Consider the following 19,792-nt stretch of genomic DNA (forward strand, 5'->3'; position numbering starts at 1 on the left):
ATGTGAACATGTCAAAAATCAAAGATTAGGGAAATAAACTTGTTCGTGCTGGTATGTTTCAGCGGTTGGCCAAGAGTTGGTATGTAATACAATGCCCGGCTTCGCCTCCGAAGGTTATAAAACGAATGAACTGCAACATCTTTAGGGTCGCTTCGGCATATATGTATTTGGACACGTTTCCTATCGTTCCACTATTCTAAAAAAAAAAAAAGAAGTTGTAGCCGAAATGTCTTTAAAGCAGGAAGAACTATTTCCCACTTTTATGTTTTATGGGAAAAGGGTGACTTCAAATTGAACATCAGTAAAAGGTCAACGCAGTAGACTAAGTTCGAACTGGTCAAGTTATGCTAGCTGTTACAATTTCCCAATAATTTGTAGGCGAATATTATTGTTCATGGTCCCCAAGGTCGATATTTGCTTTACTGTTAAGCTTACTATTGTGCCCGTGCAACATACCATAGGACGTAAATGAATTCAGTCCTGCAGTTTCTGCTTAGTTTTTGATTTCATTTTGAAAACATCTTTTAAAGAATAAATATCAATTAGAAATATGTTTCTTAATATCCGCAATAAAACTCATTTAACGACGAAAACATAAAAATTTCTTTAGTTCTGCAATTAAATAAAATCTTTTTCTGAATTGTCACAGACATTTATAATTCAAAACAAAATTGGAGAAGAAAGTGATGCCGTTGCAATTTTTTAAACAAAATTTGATTTGTGTTGTTTCAGTACACTTTTTCCATTGAATAAAATATGAGTTTTGTAAAGCAAAAACATTCTTGTTTCTAAGGGCGTTCAAGATTGCTGCGTTAGAGCGAGAAACTGCTTACATCCATCACCTCCTATCATTCCATCATGTAACGCATGAACATAAGTGGAAGTACGTGTGGGAGTGGGAGTGGAAGTGGAAGTGGGACGAAAACGTAGATTTGCATATATCCGTAATTATTTAAAAGGGTATTCAATATTTGGTGTGTAGGTATACTTCTCATATGAGATAATTAAGGTCGGAGAAATAGAGGGCGTGGAAGAGAGAGTAAGCATGGAAATGAGAGGGAGAGGGGTGGAAATTAGAGTGGCAGTGAAATTGGGATTTGGTTTGGGAGTGAGGGGGAAAATTATAATGGGAAGGGAGTGGCGATGAAGGGTAGAGGGAAAGGAATAAGAAGAGAAATGAAAATGAAGAAGTAAGGAAGGCTAAGGTCGGCTGTAACCGAACATTAGATACTCAGCTGCCAAATTACAGCTTGAAAAACTTTTAAATTACCTTCTTTTAAAAGCGGGCGGTGCCACGCGCATTGCCCAAAATTTTACTAATTTTCTATTTCTATAAGGTCAACGCACCAACCAAGTTTCAGCGCTTTATCCATATTTAGAAATGAATTATAATACTTTTTCGATTTTTCGAAATTTTCGATATCGAAATCAGCTCTTTAAAACCTTGGAAAACTTTCCATATTCATAACGCCCAATTCGTAAACATATTTTGACTTAACCATATATGTGTGTACACTGGCATCAGTTATTGGTGCCTTAACCTAAATATGTGATAATTTCATGAAAAAGAAACGAAAAATATAATCTCCAACATGTGAATAAACTCGTCAGTGAATTCAATAAACGATTAAGTTGACTTCGATAGAGTTGGTTGGATCAGCGTTTTACACGGAGTTTGGCAGGGCCTCAAAATAGTTGTTCCGTAATTTTCTTTCTATCTCATGATCTATTCATATACGTGGGAACTTTACAGTGGTGATCAAACTTTGGTCTCACAATTTAAGGCATTTACATACGTACCACTTTCATTGCATAAAATCAAAAATATTTATTTATTTACAATCATAGCATTTTATTTGTAAATGACATATAAAACAAATACCGCCAGTTCGACTGTTGAGTAGAATGTCACCATATCTCAACTGCTGTTTCGAAAACGACCTATTTCAAAATGTTTCGAAATTCGGTGTTCTGTCGAGAAAGGGTGATATTCCACTCAACAGTGAATTTATAACAACACCCTTTAAGATATATACCAACTTAAAAATTCTTTAACTCTTACGTTTGATAAACTTGTAAATATACCGGGAACATAGGTCAGATCATCAATAAAGTGTGCCACTGCACAAAGATGGCCATCCACAAGCGCCCCTGCCCCATCATCTCCATAACCCAGTTTACTTATAAAGCCTCCGGCACAAATCATTTCGTCTCGTAGATAAATAGGCCTATACGAATCTAGGTAAAACTGGCAGTGATTCCTTTCTATTATAGGCAATGTAGTAGTTCTGAGCAAATCTTTATGTTCGTTAACACCTTGTCTATCCGAACCCCATCCATTAACTGTCAAATCCATGTCCGGTTGTAATACGGTATTGCAAAGTGGAACAGGATTTATATTAGGACCCGGTGTAAACTCTTGAACGACTTTAGCCACAACTATTTCGAAAATCATTGGTCTTTCATCACACCGTGGATCACAAAATACACTGCACAAATTTTGTCTTTCACCACAGTCGCTACCTGCTCCTATATCGTCTACACCAGCTATAACGTCGAGATGTCTTTTCGCTTGTCCTTCTTCATCGACTACGCAATCTCCAACTGTAACCACCGAACTCAAAGATATTAGGGAACCAGCGCATTGATACTCGTAACCATGAAATATCGATACCGAATGTGGGCTGTCTTCTATATTTATTATATGACTATTTATAACGCGAAATTTAGCATTCGTTTTGAGTAAGCGTAGAACAATAAAGAGGATCGTGAAAATGCTGCGTGTATTCATTTCAATTTAAAAACTTTTGATCACTTTTTAAGTACAAATACACTGAGATTAATTTTGTGGGCGCTATTTATACCCAATTGAGCAATGTGAATAAAAAATAAGCAAAAACCTCTCAGTCAAAATTTCGAGAATTTTAATAACAACAATACATCTTAATTAAAGTCAAGGCTACACAATAAAAAATCTTGTTGGTTTTCACTCGGTCCATTATAAATAAAATAAATAAATAAATGCTAGGCGCGCTAAACTCCGAAGAGATTTTAGGCCGAGCTTATTTGCATTCAAAGCAGAAATATTGGGAGTGTATGCTTCACACTTCCGAGAGGCAACGCCGATTAGAAAAAATTTTTTCTAATTAATTTTCTAATTTAAAAAAGTTTTTCTTATTTTTTTATGTTACTCTGCACGGGAGTTGAACCCAGCACCCTCGAGTGGTAGGCGGAGCATGCTACCATAACACCACAGCGGCCGCCTCGATCAAATATAGCTTGTGTAAATTTTTGTGTGAAAGTGCCTACTAATATTAAAATTTTGTTTATGGCAAATACAATAAGTAAGGACGGGACTGTTTTCGGCTGTGCCGAAGACTTCATACCTTTCATCATGGTGGAATCACCAGGTGAAGTAAATAAAAAGTGATAGAAGATGTACGCTATCTGAAACGGTAGAGATGTATTTTCAACGGTCAGAATAGGGTAAAATGTTTACCCACGTTGGAAAAGTAGGAGTAGAAAAACAAATGCCTTGCTACGAAAGCCATTGCAGACTGTTTTTTTTCAGCATATCAGTGCAACCTAATGCCAATACAAAAGGGATACAAAAGACCAGTGCAAACTTATATTACTTTAGGCATCGAATAAAATTAAAAACTTAAACTGCGATGAGTAGTAAAATTCAATAATGCGTCTAAAGTAAACTGACCTCAACTTCAACTGCAGTTGAAGCTTTTATCGAAAAACCGGACATAACTGGAAAAGGTGTTATCCATTATATAGTTGAACTGTACGAACTTTGCGCACTTAAATGGGTTTCGGGTTTGATGAACAGTTTTACAGTTTACAGATTGTACCAGAAATCCAGAGCCGTAATAAAATCCTCAAATCCCTCACTGGCAGTACTAGGGGAAAAGGCAAAGAAACGCTCATTACCACATACAAAGCAATTAACCAGCCGATTGCGTGCTACGCGTCCTCTATATGGTCGCCAAGCCTAAAAATTACCCACTGGAATAACCTACAGGCCTGCCAAAATACTGATCTCAGAACCGCCACTGGCTGTCTTCTTATGTCTTCAGAACACCATCTACGTTATGAGGCGAGAGTAATGAGATGCTAACCAAACAGTTCTTGTTGAATACCCAGAAACCTGGGCATCCCAACAGACATCTGATTGATGAGCGAACACCTCCTAGGGACTTAAAGAGTCATCTGCGTAAGCATTTTGAGGAAATACGGCACCTGAGAGCTCAGCCGTATGAAGCAAAAAAACATAAGCAGGTCCTTGGTGAACTCTACAAACAGGCGTCGGACCTTTATGTCAGTAATTGCCCGGTGAATCCAGTACTCAAAAAACAGTACCCAAGACTTGCGGAAGAGGAACGCATACTCCCCAGGGAAACGCGAGTCACTCTGGCCCAACTTCGTTCTGGATACTGTAACAGGTTAAACTCTTACAGATCCAGAATCAACCCCGACATACAAAATGTATGCCCCGCTTGCAATGTGTCCCCACATGACACCAACCATCTCTTTAATTGTAATGTGGAACCAACGCCTCTAACACCCCTTCATTATGGTCCACCTCTGTTGAAACAGCAAGTTTCCTTGGACACCGGTTAGAGGATATTGATGACAATTTGTGATCGTGCGCAGCTATTAGGTGGGGCGAAGCATTGCTACAACAACAACAGTCACACTTGGAAGTGATCGTAATACTTTTAAATGTGTTTCGATCTCTGAAAATCCATTGTTCTTTCCATCTGCTCTGTTGATTTGACATTGAGAGTCGGTTTAGCAGTTAATTCATGATGTATTACTAATGTTCCCAAGTTATTATTTACTAAAATATGTCAGGGGATATAATAGTAGTCGGCCTAGAACCAGAAGGTGCTAATCCGAACGAGCCGGATTCATATATTCTAAATTACAATCCATAACTGTAACAATCCTCTTATCTTAGTGGTCTAATTTTTTGGCCAAAACAACAATAGTGGGTAACAATTTTTTGTAACTGTATTTAGAAATCCATTGTTTTAGCGAAGTGTTTGCATAACGTCAACAGCATACATACCTGGGTATACCATACCATATGTATAGTAAATCGCATGCAAATATGATAATATTTGAAAAGTATAGTTTATTTTGAGTGAAAAAAATACTTGTGGCATAAAAATTATTATAAATTATAAAATACTTATGAAAAAAATATTAAAAAAAACTACGAAAAAATTTAAAATTATTGAAATTCAATTACATCTATCGCATTGCGGCAAGTCTTTGGAATGCTCTGCGCACACTGGTTTGTTAAATAATTTGCATGCTTTACGAGTAGGGCGTCGTTTGGAGTAGATGTAGCAATTCCCCTTTACTTTTAGGCGTCCCGTACTATCACGCTCCTCCGCTTCATGTGCTCCAGCATCCACAACTCGGATGGGCCTTCCTATCATGGCTTCGATGGCGTTGAGCGTTGAAAAAACTCTGGATATTCTGCTGTTATTCGCCCTTCTCTCTATTTCTGGCATGCATAGTTGCTCACTTAGCTGATGGAGAAACATCCTACGGCGGCTTGTATATGACTTCAGGTGAGTGATGTTGTCAACGTATATTATGTATGCAGCAAACGCAGCAACGTCCACAATATTATAAAAGAAAGCCAAAGGCCATCTATTTGTGCGCCGCTTGGTACTATATTCGGACAAGCACATGTCCATATTATCAACTCCACCTTTGGTTTTGTTGTAGTCCAATATAAGCAATGGCTTCTTCTTAGGACCGTATGTTTCTGTTGTATAATGAGAAGTGGACAATAATACAACTGCCTTGTTTTTCTTGGGCACGTACGAGCACATCGTAACGTGATTATAGAACCCAAACATTGACGATTCAGCTTCACGTCCCTTGGGGTTGGCAAATGCTGCTGGCACGAATGTACGCCTTTTGTTGCAAGTACCCAATATAGATAAATTATTGTCTATCATCAAAGATTTTGCCAAGTTGTAGCTAGTGAAAAAGTTGTCACATACAATATTTCTTCCACTTCCATCAAAAAGGTTGATACATAAATCTTTGACTATTCTTTCACCAACGTTTCTTTCACGTTCACCAGACGGTGCCATTCCTGTATAGATTTGTCCCTGCATTGAAAAATTAAATTCAATTTAGTTATTTATACTTTCAACAATTTTCAACAATATTGATAGTACCTGCAATGGATAGAACGAAATGGAGTCGCACACCCACCACACTTTTATCCCATATTTGGCAGGTTTTGATGGTATGTATTGCGTGAAGCCAGTTCCACCACGATAAGCATACAATCGTTCATCTACGGTGACGTTGGCTCCTGCCACGTAATATCTACGAAGACAGTTGTTTAGCATCAAAAAAACGTCCGATATTGCTGCTTTGTCAGTTTGTTTGCGTTGCTGGCGTGTGTTTCCATTATCAAAACGAATGAAGCGGCTAATTTCCCAAAATCGTCGTAAACTCATTGCAGCACGATATAATGGATGTGACTTAGTATTCCACAAATCTTTCGTATGCACGTAACCAGAATGTGTAACGCCACTTAGCAAAAGTACGCCCAAATATACATCAAATTCACTTTCTGTTATGGGAATCCATGATCTCGGTTCTCTTGTTGGATGTTTTGCATTGTCATCATCAAAGAATTGCCTTGCCTTTCGATTTGATTCACGAATAATTATGTCGCATATTTCGTCTGACGTTATCAATTTGAACGTTTCTGAAATGGTCAAACCTTGCGTTGCCCGTACTGGTCCAGATTGTGCACTTCTTAGAATGTTGTGCGTACGGAATCTTACAGGTTGTGGTTGTATCGAAGACCAAACATTACCATCTCTGGCAGTAAAATATTCCCCAGTTTCAGTTGGTGCATCTTCAAGTTCTTCACCTGAATCACTGCCGTCCTCTGGGTCATATTCTGGTAACGTGGGCTCTTCTAAGTCTGAGTCATCACCACCAATATCACCTACACATTCATCTAAAGCCTCGTCACCAACTACTGAATCGTGGTCACTTATTTCTTCTTGGCTCTCTTCAAGCGTTTGACGAATATATGCTTGCTGTTCTTCTTACGAAAGTGCGCTTAGTTGTCGTGGAGTAAACCATTTACCATCTGCCAATTCACTTTGATTTTATTTTTTTATTTCCACAAAATAAACAGAAACGTCCTTTCACTTCGAATCATACGTGCATGATAAAATCCGTAATACTGGTAAACCCTATTTTATACTTTTTAGCGCAAGTGATTAACGCAGGTACTATCGATTTTTTCAGAGATGTGTACCTGCCGGGTTATAACGGCATGCCATTTGCCATACAAAACGTATGTACATACCCGGGTGTGTTGCTGTTGACGTGCGTAAAAAAGTTCTGCTGTTGACATAAAGGTTAATGAAGATCAATGTAAATGATATTATTTTTGCGAAAAATGATCTCTATATCAATCGTATTTTACTTTCAAAATACCATAATAGCAAGAAATTTAAGAAACTAATATTTAAAATAGGTGTTTCACTACACCTTCTTCGACCATTCGTTATTCTGCGTTTCGATTTCCATTACTGGAAGAAGAATTGAAATATTGTGAAAAAGTCTATATCTTTATTTTATATAAATATGAATAGTTCTAATAAAATCGTCAAAAATAATTTGATATAAACCCCCTTTTGACAACTGTACGACAGCTCTTAACCGTTTAAACTGGCTCGGCGAACTGGCGCCAGTTGGTCACAGCAAGAGAGTTTAAATAGTTGTTTCCACCTGTTCTTTCCAGCTGAGTGGGGACTGCCCTCTTCCTCTGCTTTCATATGCGGGTTCCAATAGAAATACTTTCTTGGCCGGAGCGTCATCTTTCGTTCGCATAACATGGCCTGCCCAGCGTAACCACTGTATTATAATTCGCTGGATTATGTTGATGTCTGCGTAAAGCTCGTACAGTCATAACTAAATCTTTTTCGATACTCGCCATCGCCAATGCGTGGCGGTCCCTAAATCTTTCGAAGAACTTTTCTCTCGAACACACCCAGAGTCACTTCACCTGATGTTGTCATGTTCCACGCTTCTACACCGTATAGAAGGATGGGTACGATAAGTGACTAGTAGAGCATGATTTTCGTTTACCGAGAAAGGAGTTTCTTTTTCAATTGTCGTAAGTAACATTTGTAGGCAATAGTGATTCTGCGGTGGATTTAAGAACTGATGTTGTTGCTTGTGTTAGTAATGGTTCTCAAATAAACGAAGTCCTTTACTATTTCGAAAGTTTCGCTGACTCTTTCCTCGATGACGGCCGGTATTTTCTTTTGTCCTTATTCGCCATCAACTCAACAGCTTTTAAATTTCTTGTCATTAGTTTGGCAACGCTGCTTTTAATAAACATCCTTTTTCAAAAATAGATGTCGTGGATTGGCCTTTTTCCGCATGTTTTAAATGAAACACAACGGCGATATCTACTAACTTATGTATTTGTACATATCACGACCTCTATTTCTCCATTCTTCCAATGATCCAAAGCATTTCCGTGAGAATTGAGACTTATACGGAGCTATAAAACGCACTGGCTAATGGCTAATATGTGTGAAGTGAGAGCGAAAACTATCTTAGACCATGGATGGGTCTTTGTTTAATGATTTTGGGTGTCTTTTATCAGAAGTATTCCTCTTCGTACAGGAAATAAGTGTAAACAGCTTCTTCACAGTAGGTCAATTCTTCTTCATTGGCCAAAAGAAGATGCCACACCCATTTAAAAATGTTTAAGTTACGTCAAACGGTCTTCGAGTTATGACTTCAGAAATGGTACCCAAAGCATTTTCATTCCTTTAATTGTTATAAATACACTTTAGAAGGAAATAGCATAACAACAACTTTTTATAAGTTTTTGTTGAGCATGGCTCTCGAAAATTACAAAAAAACCCGATTCTGGGCATTTTCAATGAAAATGTGCCACGCCTTAACCTGAAGTTGTCTGCCCAAGAGTTTGGAATTTAATTACCTACATGCAAAGGAATAATTTGAGGGGGCGGTACAGCTTTTTCTTAAACTTAAAATTTTTTCATACAAAATATGTCCAGTCTAGTGTACAATGACTGTATTTTTAATGAAGTTTTATTTGTTTCCAAACCACTAATAATTTTTATTGTATACTGCCAAAAAACCAGAGTTGGCAGAAGTGCACGAAATTCGGAGCAACAACACTGCTCGAACTTAAATGGGCTGACATAATCAAAATCTGTCATTAAGTGTTAATAAGGCGTTAATTTTTTGTGGATTTAAACGTCTGTTCATCTTTCACATATTCGTAAATCTAGCCTAAAACCGCGTCCCAGTCCGCACAATATGCCAAGATATGATTTCAAAAAAAATAACAAGATCGTCCAGAAAGTAATCTTTAAATATTCCCAACAAATCGCAAAATACTCGCAGTAGCGGAGATAAGTACACGGTGATAAACAGATGGAAGGATATAGTGGAGTTCTTAAAAAAGGAGGATCCGATACTCCCCAGAAATACTTTTTTTTTAATGATCTTGAATTAGTTCCGAAAACAACGAACAAATCCGGCAATAGTTACAAAATAGTCGGTGCCAGTTCTTTCGATATGATTCCCTAAATAATCGAGAAATACTTTGAAAAAACAATATTGAAACTATACGGAGTTAGTTTCCAAAAAGTCTCGACGATATTATTAGGAAAATAATCCAGAAACGGACCCGAAACAGACCCAAGAAAATCTCGAACACAGTCTCTAAACGGTCCCGAAATAATCCTAGAAAATTTTGAAATAGTCCCGAAAATGTTCCTCAAATAATTCCGAAACGGTCCTCTAATCCTGAGGTATTCTAAAAGTAGTCCCGAAAAGATTACATACACGGATTCGAACTGACCCAAATATTTCCGATTTCATCCTGAAAAATATCGCAAACAGTCTTGATATAATCTCGGGAGTACGGAAATGGTCCAAATGATGCCAAAGTTGTCCTGTAAGTAACCAGAAGACACAATCTTTTAGACTAACATCTATATAAACCTTGAACCGTACATACATACATCTATCTATCTATATAAATATATATATCTATCTATAAATCTTATAAAATAAAGTCGCTAAATGCCATGTATGCACATAACTTCATACAGAATACTCCGATTTTAAAACGGTTTTTTGCATTTGAAAGCTTAGCTACGTGAGATGGTACAGTTAAAATAATTTGAAGATATATATTATAGGGGCGTCGCAAATTGCCAAAATGTAGCAAAAAATCATAAAATTTTTGTTTACACAGCTATAACTCATAAACGGATGGATGGATTTCAAAAATTCTACTTTTCACTAAATCTTTGAAATATCTACCTTCGATCTCCATCAAAAAAAATACTTGATTCCTTTCTTATATCAGCCAAATTTTTTAAACAAAAGTAACATTTTTATCAAAAAATGCGTATGTGTGTTTGTTCGCTGTGAACTGTCCGCGCTAATTGCTTTTGAGTGAGGCTTGATGCGACACATACATACGTACATATATAGCATTTGCTGCGTTATTTAACTTCGGGCGTAGGTTTATAAGTATGTATGGATGTACATCACTACATATTATAAAAAAAATCGCTTTTTCTGTCCCTATGTCCCTTTGAATGCCTAAACCTTTAAAAATGCGCAACGGATTTTGATGCGCTTTTTTTTTAATATATAAAGAGTGATTGAAGAGGAAGTAACAGATGAACATATTTGGCTGAAAATTGGTGGAGGGGTAGCTTAGAACCAGGAGACAGGCATAGGCTAATTTTTACCTCGTTCTGGATAGGGTCTTGAGATCAAAACGTGGACGTGGGTAATCCTGGGATATGTTTGTACAATATGGGTATCGAATGTAAGCTGTTTATGAGTACTTTGATACGGGGTATTTTTCCTACCCGCGTGTAACTAGAGTCTCGAGATATAAGCGAAAACGTGGCCGCGGGTACCCCTAGAATGTGTTTATAGAATATGGATAACGAATAAAAGCTGTTGATGAGTGCTTTAGTACAGAGCAATTTTTTTACGGCTGGGTGACTGGGGTCTCAAGATATGGGCAAAACCTGGACCCGGATACCCCTAGAATGTGTGTGTAATATGGATATCAAATGAAAGTTGTTGCCCAGAGCTTTAAAGTAGTTTTCATTGTGATATTCGATTTAGTTGCATTAACCTGGCAAAACTGATAAATGTGCATGCGAAGCCGAAATAAAGACATGAATTAATAATACCCACATAACTATTTACATACGTCCTATTCAATTTGCCTGGCAATAAGGGATGGAGAAGAATGGGAAAAACTTTAGAGAAGAGAAAAGACGGAAGGAGAAGGAGACTGAGAAAGAGATAGCGTGAGACGAAAATAGAGATAGATGAAGCGAAGAGACGGAGGGAGGAGTGAATAAAAGGATTAAGAAAAAGTGAGGGGGTGGGGAGCAGAGTTAGGCAGAAAATGTTTATTAAAATTGATGTAGATAGACCAAATTTAGGGCAGAACAACATCTGACCGGTCTGCTAGTATATTATAAAAGTAAAATTTGGGGTGTTCGATGTCTGGTTAAACCAAAGTAATAACAGCTTAGGAAACGGTTTATATAAGTGGAGCGCACGTTATATGGATTGGAAATTTTACAGAAAAGGAGTCAACTTATCAATATCTAGTCAATTAATTGCGCTTCGTCTTTATATTTTTATTTCTCATAAATATTTTTACAATTTCTATGTCAAAATTTTAAAACCAAAGATCAGAAAGAATATGCCTTTATATAAGGCTACATTTTTCGCTGATTTTGTCCATTTATATAAAGAAAATGCTTACAATTTCTCTATTTTCTTTCTATTATGTTTCTTAAAATGGGCTACATAGATTTCAATCTGACTTATCACAACTGGACGCAAAAGGGACTAGAGGGGCTCAATTATGCTCCAATGTAGACAAAAGAGATCAATCGGAGACCGCTCTGTTTAGAGATTAGTCGCACTATTTTTGCAGGGAAGCAACAAGATCGGCTACGTTAGGTGCTTCTTATTAAGAACTGCATGTGATGTACCGAAAGTAATCTACCTTTCGTACCAATGAACAGTGTTAAATTAATCCTTGGGGAAAACATGGCTGGATTGACCACTGACCAGTGTCCTGGATGTGTGCACTCTACTAGGTCGATATATCGACTCGGACCACTTACCTTGTGGCAGCAAATATACGTAAATGCCTCTGTACAGCAAAGAAAGTGTCTGCAGGTGCACAAGTAAAGTTTGCCGACGAAAAGCTGTTAACGAAACAGATAACTGATGATTACCTGATAATGTGGTCGAGCTTTGGGAGTATTTTGCTCTCTCATTACGAACAACCGCTACTGATACCATAGGTTTTCACGGAGGCCGCAGAAAGACAACTTGTACGATGAGTAATGTCGCGCTGTCTCGAAAAAAGGGCGCTGCCTAAAGGGCCACGCTGCGAACATAAGCAGAGGTATTTAAAAGGCAAAGCGGTTTGAGTGCGAGGCACTTCAGGTGTAGGCTGCAAGAAATGACGGCCGAAAGCTCTACCAAAGATTCTGACCTTTGACGGATAGTTTCAAGATTCCTGCAGAAATAATAATGGTGACGTGGTAACTGACATGCAGCGTGTGCTTAAGTTGTGGGAGAAGCACTTATTCTTATTGCTAACTAGTGAGGGAGAAGACAAACCCGATAGAATAATTGCCCTGATGTAAAAGGCACTCGACTATAACGAAGTGAGAATGGCAATATCCCGGCTAAAGAATAACAAGGCGCGGATGGCGACGGACAACCCGCCGAGCTTTTCAAAAATGCAGGTGAAAAGTTGGTAAAGGGCAAGCATCGACTACTTTGCAAAATATAGATAGAAGTGCGCGTGCCTTCAGATTAAAATTTAAGTGTGCTCTGCCAAATCCACAAGACAAGCGATCCCGCAAAACTCGCTAATTACCGCTGAATCAGCCTTTTTAACGTAGCTTATGAGGTTCTATGAAACGGACTATGCAAAAGACTGAAACCTAAAGTCAAAGAAATGGCTGGCCCTTCCTTATTAGCACACCTCTAGACCTGTTAAATCTAGTATGGACCAGATCTTCACGATGCGCCAGATCCTTAAGAAGAATCGACGTACACCATTGATCACCGACCTTAAAGCAACGCGAAAAGAAGTGGCTTGTATACTGCTTTGACTGTATTTAGATACGCCGCAAAGTTACTAAGGATGCGCCAAATGACATAGAGCAACGCCAACAAAATACCTAAATATTAAGACGAACCTACCCGAGTCATTCGAAACCAAAGGTGACTTGAGATAAGGCTACTATTTTCGTGCGATTTTTTTTAAAACTCATCTGGAGAAGATAATTCTAGCAACTTTGTGAAGCCGTGATGGCACAGTAATTAACAAAGCCGATTTCTATTCTCTCATGAACATATAAATAGGCAAAAAAGTGAACCTTGCGGTAAATGAGAACAAGACGAAATACTTGCTGTCATCCAAGAAAGAATCAGCGCATTTGCGCCTTGGCCATGTCACTGTATATGGATATAAATTCGAGACTGGGGAGGATTTCTTTATTTGAAAAGCAGCATAAAGAGCGAAAAACCTGCCAGATTAGAAATCAAATGGAGAATATCTCTGGTAAAAAAGTGCTAATTTAGACGGAGTAGCCAATCGCAAAGTAAAGTTTTCTCTCAACGAACAAAAACACGCTCTACAAGTCGCTCATCATGCCAGTCGTGATGTATGACACAGAATCATGAATTGTGCCTAGACAAGACGACACGGAATTAGGAGTGTTCGCGAGAAAAGATCTCCGAAATATTTATGTCCGTGATGCCGACGACGAGTATCAGAGCAGATATAATGGTGAGTTGTATGAGCACCGAGGAAGAAGGCGCTCCTGACAAGAAAGTATTTCGATTGACATCACACTTTGCAAGCAGAGGAAAGCGGAAACTTTCACTGAGTTGGAAACGCGTGGGTTCAAGCATGGAACTCTTACAACCTCAAACTAACAAAGCTGCTTCTATTATAGAGATGACTGCAGACTCATGACGGGTATTCTGACTGGGCACTGCCTTCTGGCGTCACATGCCATTAAATTAGGCTTGATAGCAGATGTAGGAAGTGCGGGTTGGAGGAGGAAACGATCGAGCACGTTTCCTGCTCGTGATCTGAGCTTGCCAAGCTAAAACTCCAGCAATTAGGAGTGACACAGCTGTCAGATCTAGAAGCAGCAAATGGCTTAAGTTCTGGAAAATGCCTAGTATTTCCCAAGTGGACGGAGTTATTTTATAACATAGGTCCTAGGTTTTCAGTTTGGTCGTTAAAAGAAACTAATGGTAAACTACGGACGCATTATGTCCACGTGAGGTCCTCATGGACCGGCCAGTTCAACCTAACCTAACCTCTCAATGAGCTACGAACGTGAAGCTTCACAGATAGGTTAAGACATCGGGACAAAACTCTATCTAGTCCAACTTCGATCTGGATACTGTGACAAGTTAAACTCTTACCTATCCAGAATCAACCCCGATATACAAAATGTATACCCCACTTGCAATGTGCCCCACATGACGCGAACCATCTCTTCAATTGTAATGTGGAACCAACGCCTCTAACACCCCCTCACTATGGTCCACCCCTGTTGAAACAGCAAGTTTCCTTGCACCCCGTTAGATGATATTGATGACAATTTGTGATCGGTCACACCTATTGGATGGGGCTCAGCACTGCTACAACAACAACAACAACATAATCTTATTATTATTGATGTCTTCTTCACGAAACACCAGATATTGGAAAACCTACGAAATTTTCCTACTTGCAGAGGGATGAATAGCTTCGAAAATTTAAAATTCAGGCATTTTAAACAGCCGTTGGCAGGAGGTGGGCTTTCCCAAAAACAGGCATGGGTGATTCCACCTAAAAAGTTTATTTAACGAAAGAAAATACTCGAGGTTTGGTTTCGTGGTTTTCTTTTTATACTCAGTTGAGCAGAGCTCACAGAGTATATTAAGTTTGATTGGATAACGGTTGGTTGTACATATATAAAGGAATCGAGATAGATATAGACTTCCATATATCAAAATAATCAGGATCGAAAAAAAATTTGATTGAGCCATGTCCGTCCGTCCGTCCGTCCGTTAACACGATAACTTGAGTAAATTTTGAGGTATCTTGATGAAATTTGGTATGTAGGTTCCTGAGCAGTCATCTCAGATCGCTATTTAAAATGAACGATATCGGCCTATAACCACGCCCACTTTTTCGATATCGAAAATTTCGAAAAACTGAAAAAATGCGATAATTCATTGCCAAAGGCGGTTAAAGCGATGAAACTTGGTAGATGGGTTGATGTTATGACGCAGAATAGAAAATTAGTAAGATTTTGGACAATGGGCGTGGCACCGCCCACTTTTACAAGAAGGTAATTTAAAAGTTTGGCAAGCTGTAATTTGGCAGTCGTTGAAGATATCATGATGAAATTTGGCAGGAACGTTACTACTATTACTATATATGTGCTAAATAAAAATTAGCAAAATTGGCTGAAGAACACGCCCACTTTTTAAAAAAAAATTTTTTTTAATTCAAATTTTAACAAAAAATTTAATATCTTTACTGTATATAAGTAAATTAAGTCAAAATTCAACTCCAGTAATGATATGATGCAACAAAATACAAAAATAAAAGAAAATTTCAAAATGGGCGTGGCTCCGCCCATTTTCATTTAGTTTGTCTAGAATACTTTTAATGCCATAAGTCGAACAAAAATTTACCAATCCTTCTCAAATTTGGTAGGAGCATAGATTCTGTGACGGTAACTGTTCTCTGTGAAAATGGGCGAAATCGGTGGAAGCCACGCCCAGTTTTTATACACAGTCCACCGTCTGTCCTTCCGCTCGGCCGTTAACATAATAACTTGAGCAAACAACGATATATTTTTACTAAATTTAGCCCACCTACTTACCTGAACTCACTTTATCTTGGTATAAAAAATGGCCGAAATCCGACCATAACCACGCCCACTTTATCGATATCGAAAATTACGAAAAATGAAAAAAATGCCATAATTCTATACCAAATACGAAAAAAGGGATGAAAAATGGTAACTGGATTGGTTTATTGACGCAAAATATAACTTTGGAAAAAACTTTGTAAAATGGGTGTGACACCTACCATATTAAGTAGAAGAAAATGAAAAAGTTCTACAAGGCGAAATCAACAGCCCTTGGAATCTTGGCAGGAATACTGTTAGTGGTATTGCATATATAAATAAATTAGCAATACCCGGCAGATGATTTTCTGGATCACCTGGTCCACATTTTGGTCGATATCGCGAGAACGCCTTCACATATACATCTAAGGGCCACTCGCTTTTAAAACCCTCATTAATACTTTTAATTTGATATCCATATCGTACAAACACATTCTAGAGTCACCCTGGCCCACCCTAATGGCGATATCTCGAAAAGGCGTCCTCCTATAGACCTAATGCCCACTCCCTCTTAAAATGCTCAGTAACACCTTTCGTTTGATACCCATATCGTACAAACATTCTAGAGTCACCCCTGGCCCACCCTAATGGCGATATCTCGAAAAGGCGTCCACCTATAGACCTAATGCCCACTCCCTCTTAAAATGCTCAGTAACACCTTTCGTTTGATAACCATATCGTACAAACATTCTAGAGTCACCCCTGGCCCACCCTAATGGCGATATCTCGAAAAGGCGTCCACCTATAGACCTAATGCCCACTCCCCCTTAAAACGCTCAGTAACACCTTTCGTTTGATACCCATATCGCACAAACATTCTAGAGTCACCCTTGGTCCACCTTTATGGCGATATCTCGAAAGGGCGTCCACCTATAGAACTAAGGATTACTCCCTTTTAAAATACTCATTACCACATTTCATTTGATACCCATATCGTACAACCACATTCTAGAGTCACCCTGGCTCACCCTAATGGCGATATCTCGAAAAGGCGTCCACCTATAGACCTAATGCCCACTCCCTCTTAAAATGCTCAGTAACACCTTTCGTTTGATACCCATATCGTACAAACATTCTAGAGTCACCCCTGGCCCACCCTAATGGCGATATCTCGAAAAGGCGTCCACCTATAGACCTAATGCCCACTCCCTCTTAAAATGCTCAGTAATACCTTTCATTTGATTCCCATATCGTACAACTAGAGACACCCCTGGTCCACCTTTATGGCGATATCTCGAAACGGCGTCCACCTATGGAACTAAAGATCACTCCTTTTCAAAATACTCATTAACAGCTTTCATTTGATACCCATATCGTACAAACATATTCTAGAGTCAGCCCTGGTCCACCTTTATGGCGATATCCCTAAATGGCGTCCATCCATAGAACTATGGCCTACTCTCTCTCAAAATACTCTTTAATACCTTCCATTTGATACACATGCCATACAACCACATTCCAGGGTTACCCTAGGTTCATTTTCCTACATGGTGATTTTCCTTATTTTGTCTCCATAGCTCTCAACTGAGTATGTAATGTTCGGTTACACCCGAACTTAGCCTTCCTTACTTGTTATTAGGTGTACTACTTTCACTAGATGACTGTTATTAATTAAGATTTTATTTCAAGTTCCTTTCATTTATATTTAAATTTAATTTTCAGGCAATTTTCAGTAGGAAATTTCGAATTCCTATAATTAGTATATATGTTTATTTTTAAACGTTTTTGAATTTTTTTTATATTTTTCACTTCGTAATTTTTAAGTGATTTTTTTACGAGTGTAGGAAGGCCATTTCAATATGCCATAAATCAGGACGTGTATACATTTCTTCTTTCTCGGTTGACTTGCTTGTGTGAATTGCTGTGGAAAATGTTTAAACTTGCTATTAACTGTTTTTTAATTATTACTTAAATTGTTGTTAAATACATTGTGGTATGGAAAGTTCACTTACTTTATGTTTGCAAATTTTTATATACTCGCTGTAGGTATATTGATCGTAAAATAGGATCAAAATACCATGGCTATCCAATCCATTTGTAGTGCATAAATCGAAATTGAATCTTTGTGGCCACGTGTAATGCTTTCGCAAACCTATCATGGTCGTTGTTAAGAACTGTACCAGCGGGGAGCACGGAAGCAGTTCTGAGATTCAAGGACGTGAATAGCGCAATACAAAGCTTTATAGCTTCCGAATCCCAATTGTCAAAATCACATAGGCTAGGCGAATCCTGTTACAAATATGAATATACCATACACATATTTAGCAGGCGAGGCTCTGGCGACCTGGGGGCGTGATGGCCTAGAATCATTAAACCTGTCATGTCATCGCCATGGTAATGGTTTCCGAGCTGCGTCGGGCTTGTACCTTTATGGTGCTTTCTTACCGGAACGAACGTGTTCTATATCCGGCAAAGGACCATAAGCATCAATTACACTCAAAAAAAGCCTTGGGTTCGGCCCCTACGGGGAAAATCGCAGGGACTGTGGATTTACTTCGCATGCGCAGGAGTTCATTTTTGGGGTAGCTGACAATAAAGTATACTCAACCCTTTTTCACCAAAGTTGACTATGAAGCATTCGAAGTTGACAATGATTAATCAAACTAAAGAGAATAACGAAATTGTGAACATACAGTATTTTCTTAGTTGTCGCAAACCTGAACACCCTAGCAAACAACTGCTTGATCTAGTTCCGTCTCCAAGAGCGTTGAGGGAACATCTTTGTAATCACTATGGTGAGAACCGGAATACGTTTGATCCAGACAAGCATACGAGCCTTTCCAGCGCGCGCCGTCTCAAAGGGGTTGCCAGCGCAATATATAGCTCCTACAATCCAATTGTCAATCTCAACTTCCCGCGGCGAATCACGTTTCATTAACAGACGAGGATCTGTCGACCCGAAGCTCCTCATGGCACTAGGAGGTGGGGAGGGAGGGATGGCCTTGAAGGTTTAATGTGGCCATATAAATCGTTCCCGAGATGGTCGGGCTAGTACCTTAATGGTCATTTGTTACCCGAAAGTACCGCATCTTTATCCGGCAAAAGACCATCGATAACACTCCCCAAAGCCTGCGTGGAGTGTTTTTATCGTTAATACAACAACAGCAACCATTCTACTATAGTACAAGAAGAAAGAACACTACCAAGGAAGACACGAGTTTCCACATAACACGAACTACATTTTCAATTGTAATTGTTGTAAACTTAACTTCCCTATGGACCAACCCTGTTTAGACTGATAGTTTCCTTGGACTCCCGTGTTAATACATCAAGAACAAATTGACAATAAGGCCACCTCTTTGGAGTAAAGCGGTATCTTCGTTGGAAAGTTGGCAATAAAGTTCGAAAAGAAATTTGAATCTGTTCTTGTATTAAAACTGTGGAATTGTATCATATATCCGGCAGTTTTACAACGTTCAAAACACGATGTAGCGGATTATTTGTGCTTAGGTTAGAATGATAGTGGAACTCACAGTTGAAAAGGGTTTAGATAGACATTGTATCTTACCAAGGCAAGACCTTGTGATTGTACATGCGAGTGCAAGTTAATTTCTTACCAACAATTGACACTGCAGTGTTTGGCCTTTTTTTGCCTTTTCGTTGGGCCGCTGATAACGCAATTCGATCTGTGAGGCAGAGCCTTACATGGCAAATACTCACGTTAAGCATACATATATACTATGCGAGCTCTATCGCCTTTTTCTTTCAGGCAGTGCTTGTTTGCAACTTTCTTATTTTCGGTGGCGAAC

This window comes from Eurosta solidaginis, chromosome 3 (genome assembly GCF_040869045.1).
Source record: "Eurosta solidaginis isolate ZX-2024a chromosome 3, ASM4086904v1, whole genome shotgun sequence".
NCBI classification, from domain to species: domain Eukaryota; kingdom Metazoa; phylum Arthropoda; class Insecta; order Diptera; family Tephritidae; genus Eurosta; species Eurosta solidaginis.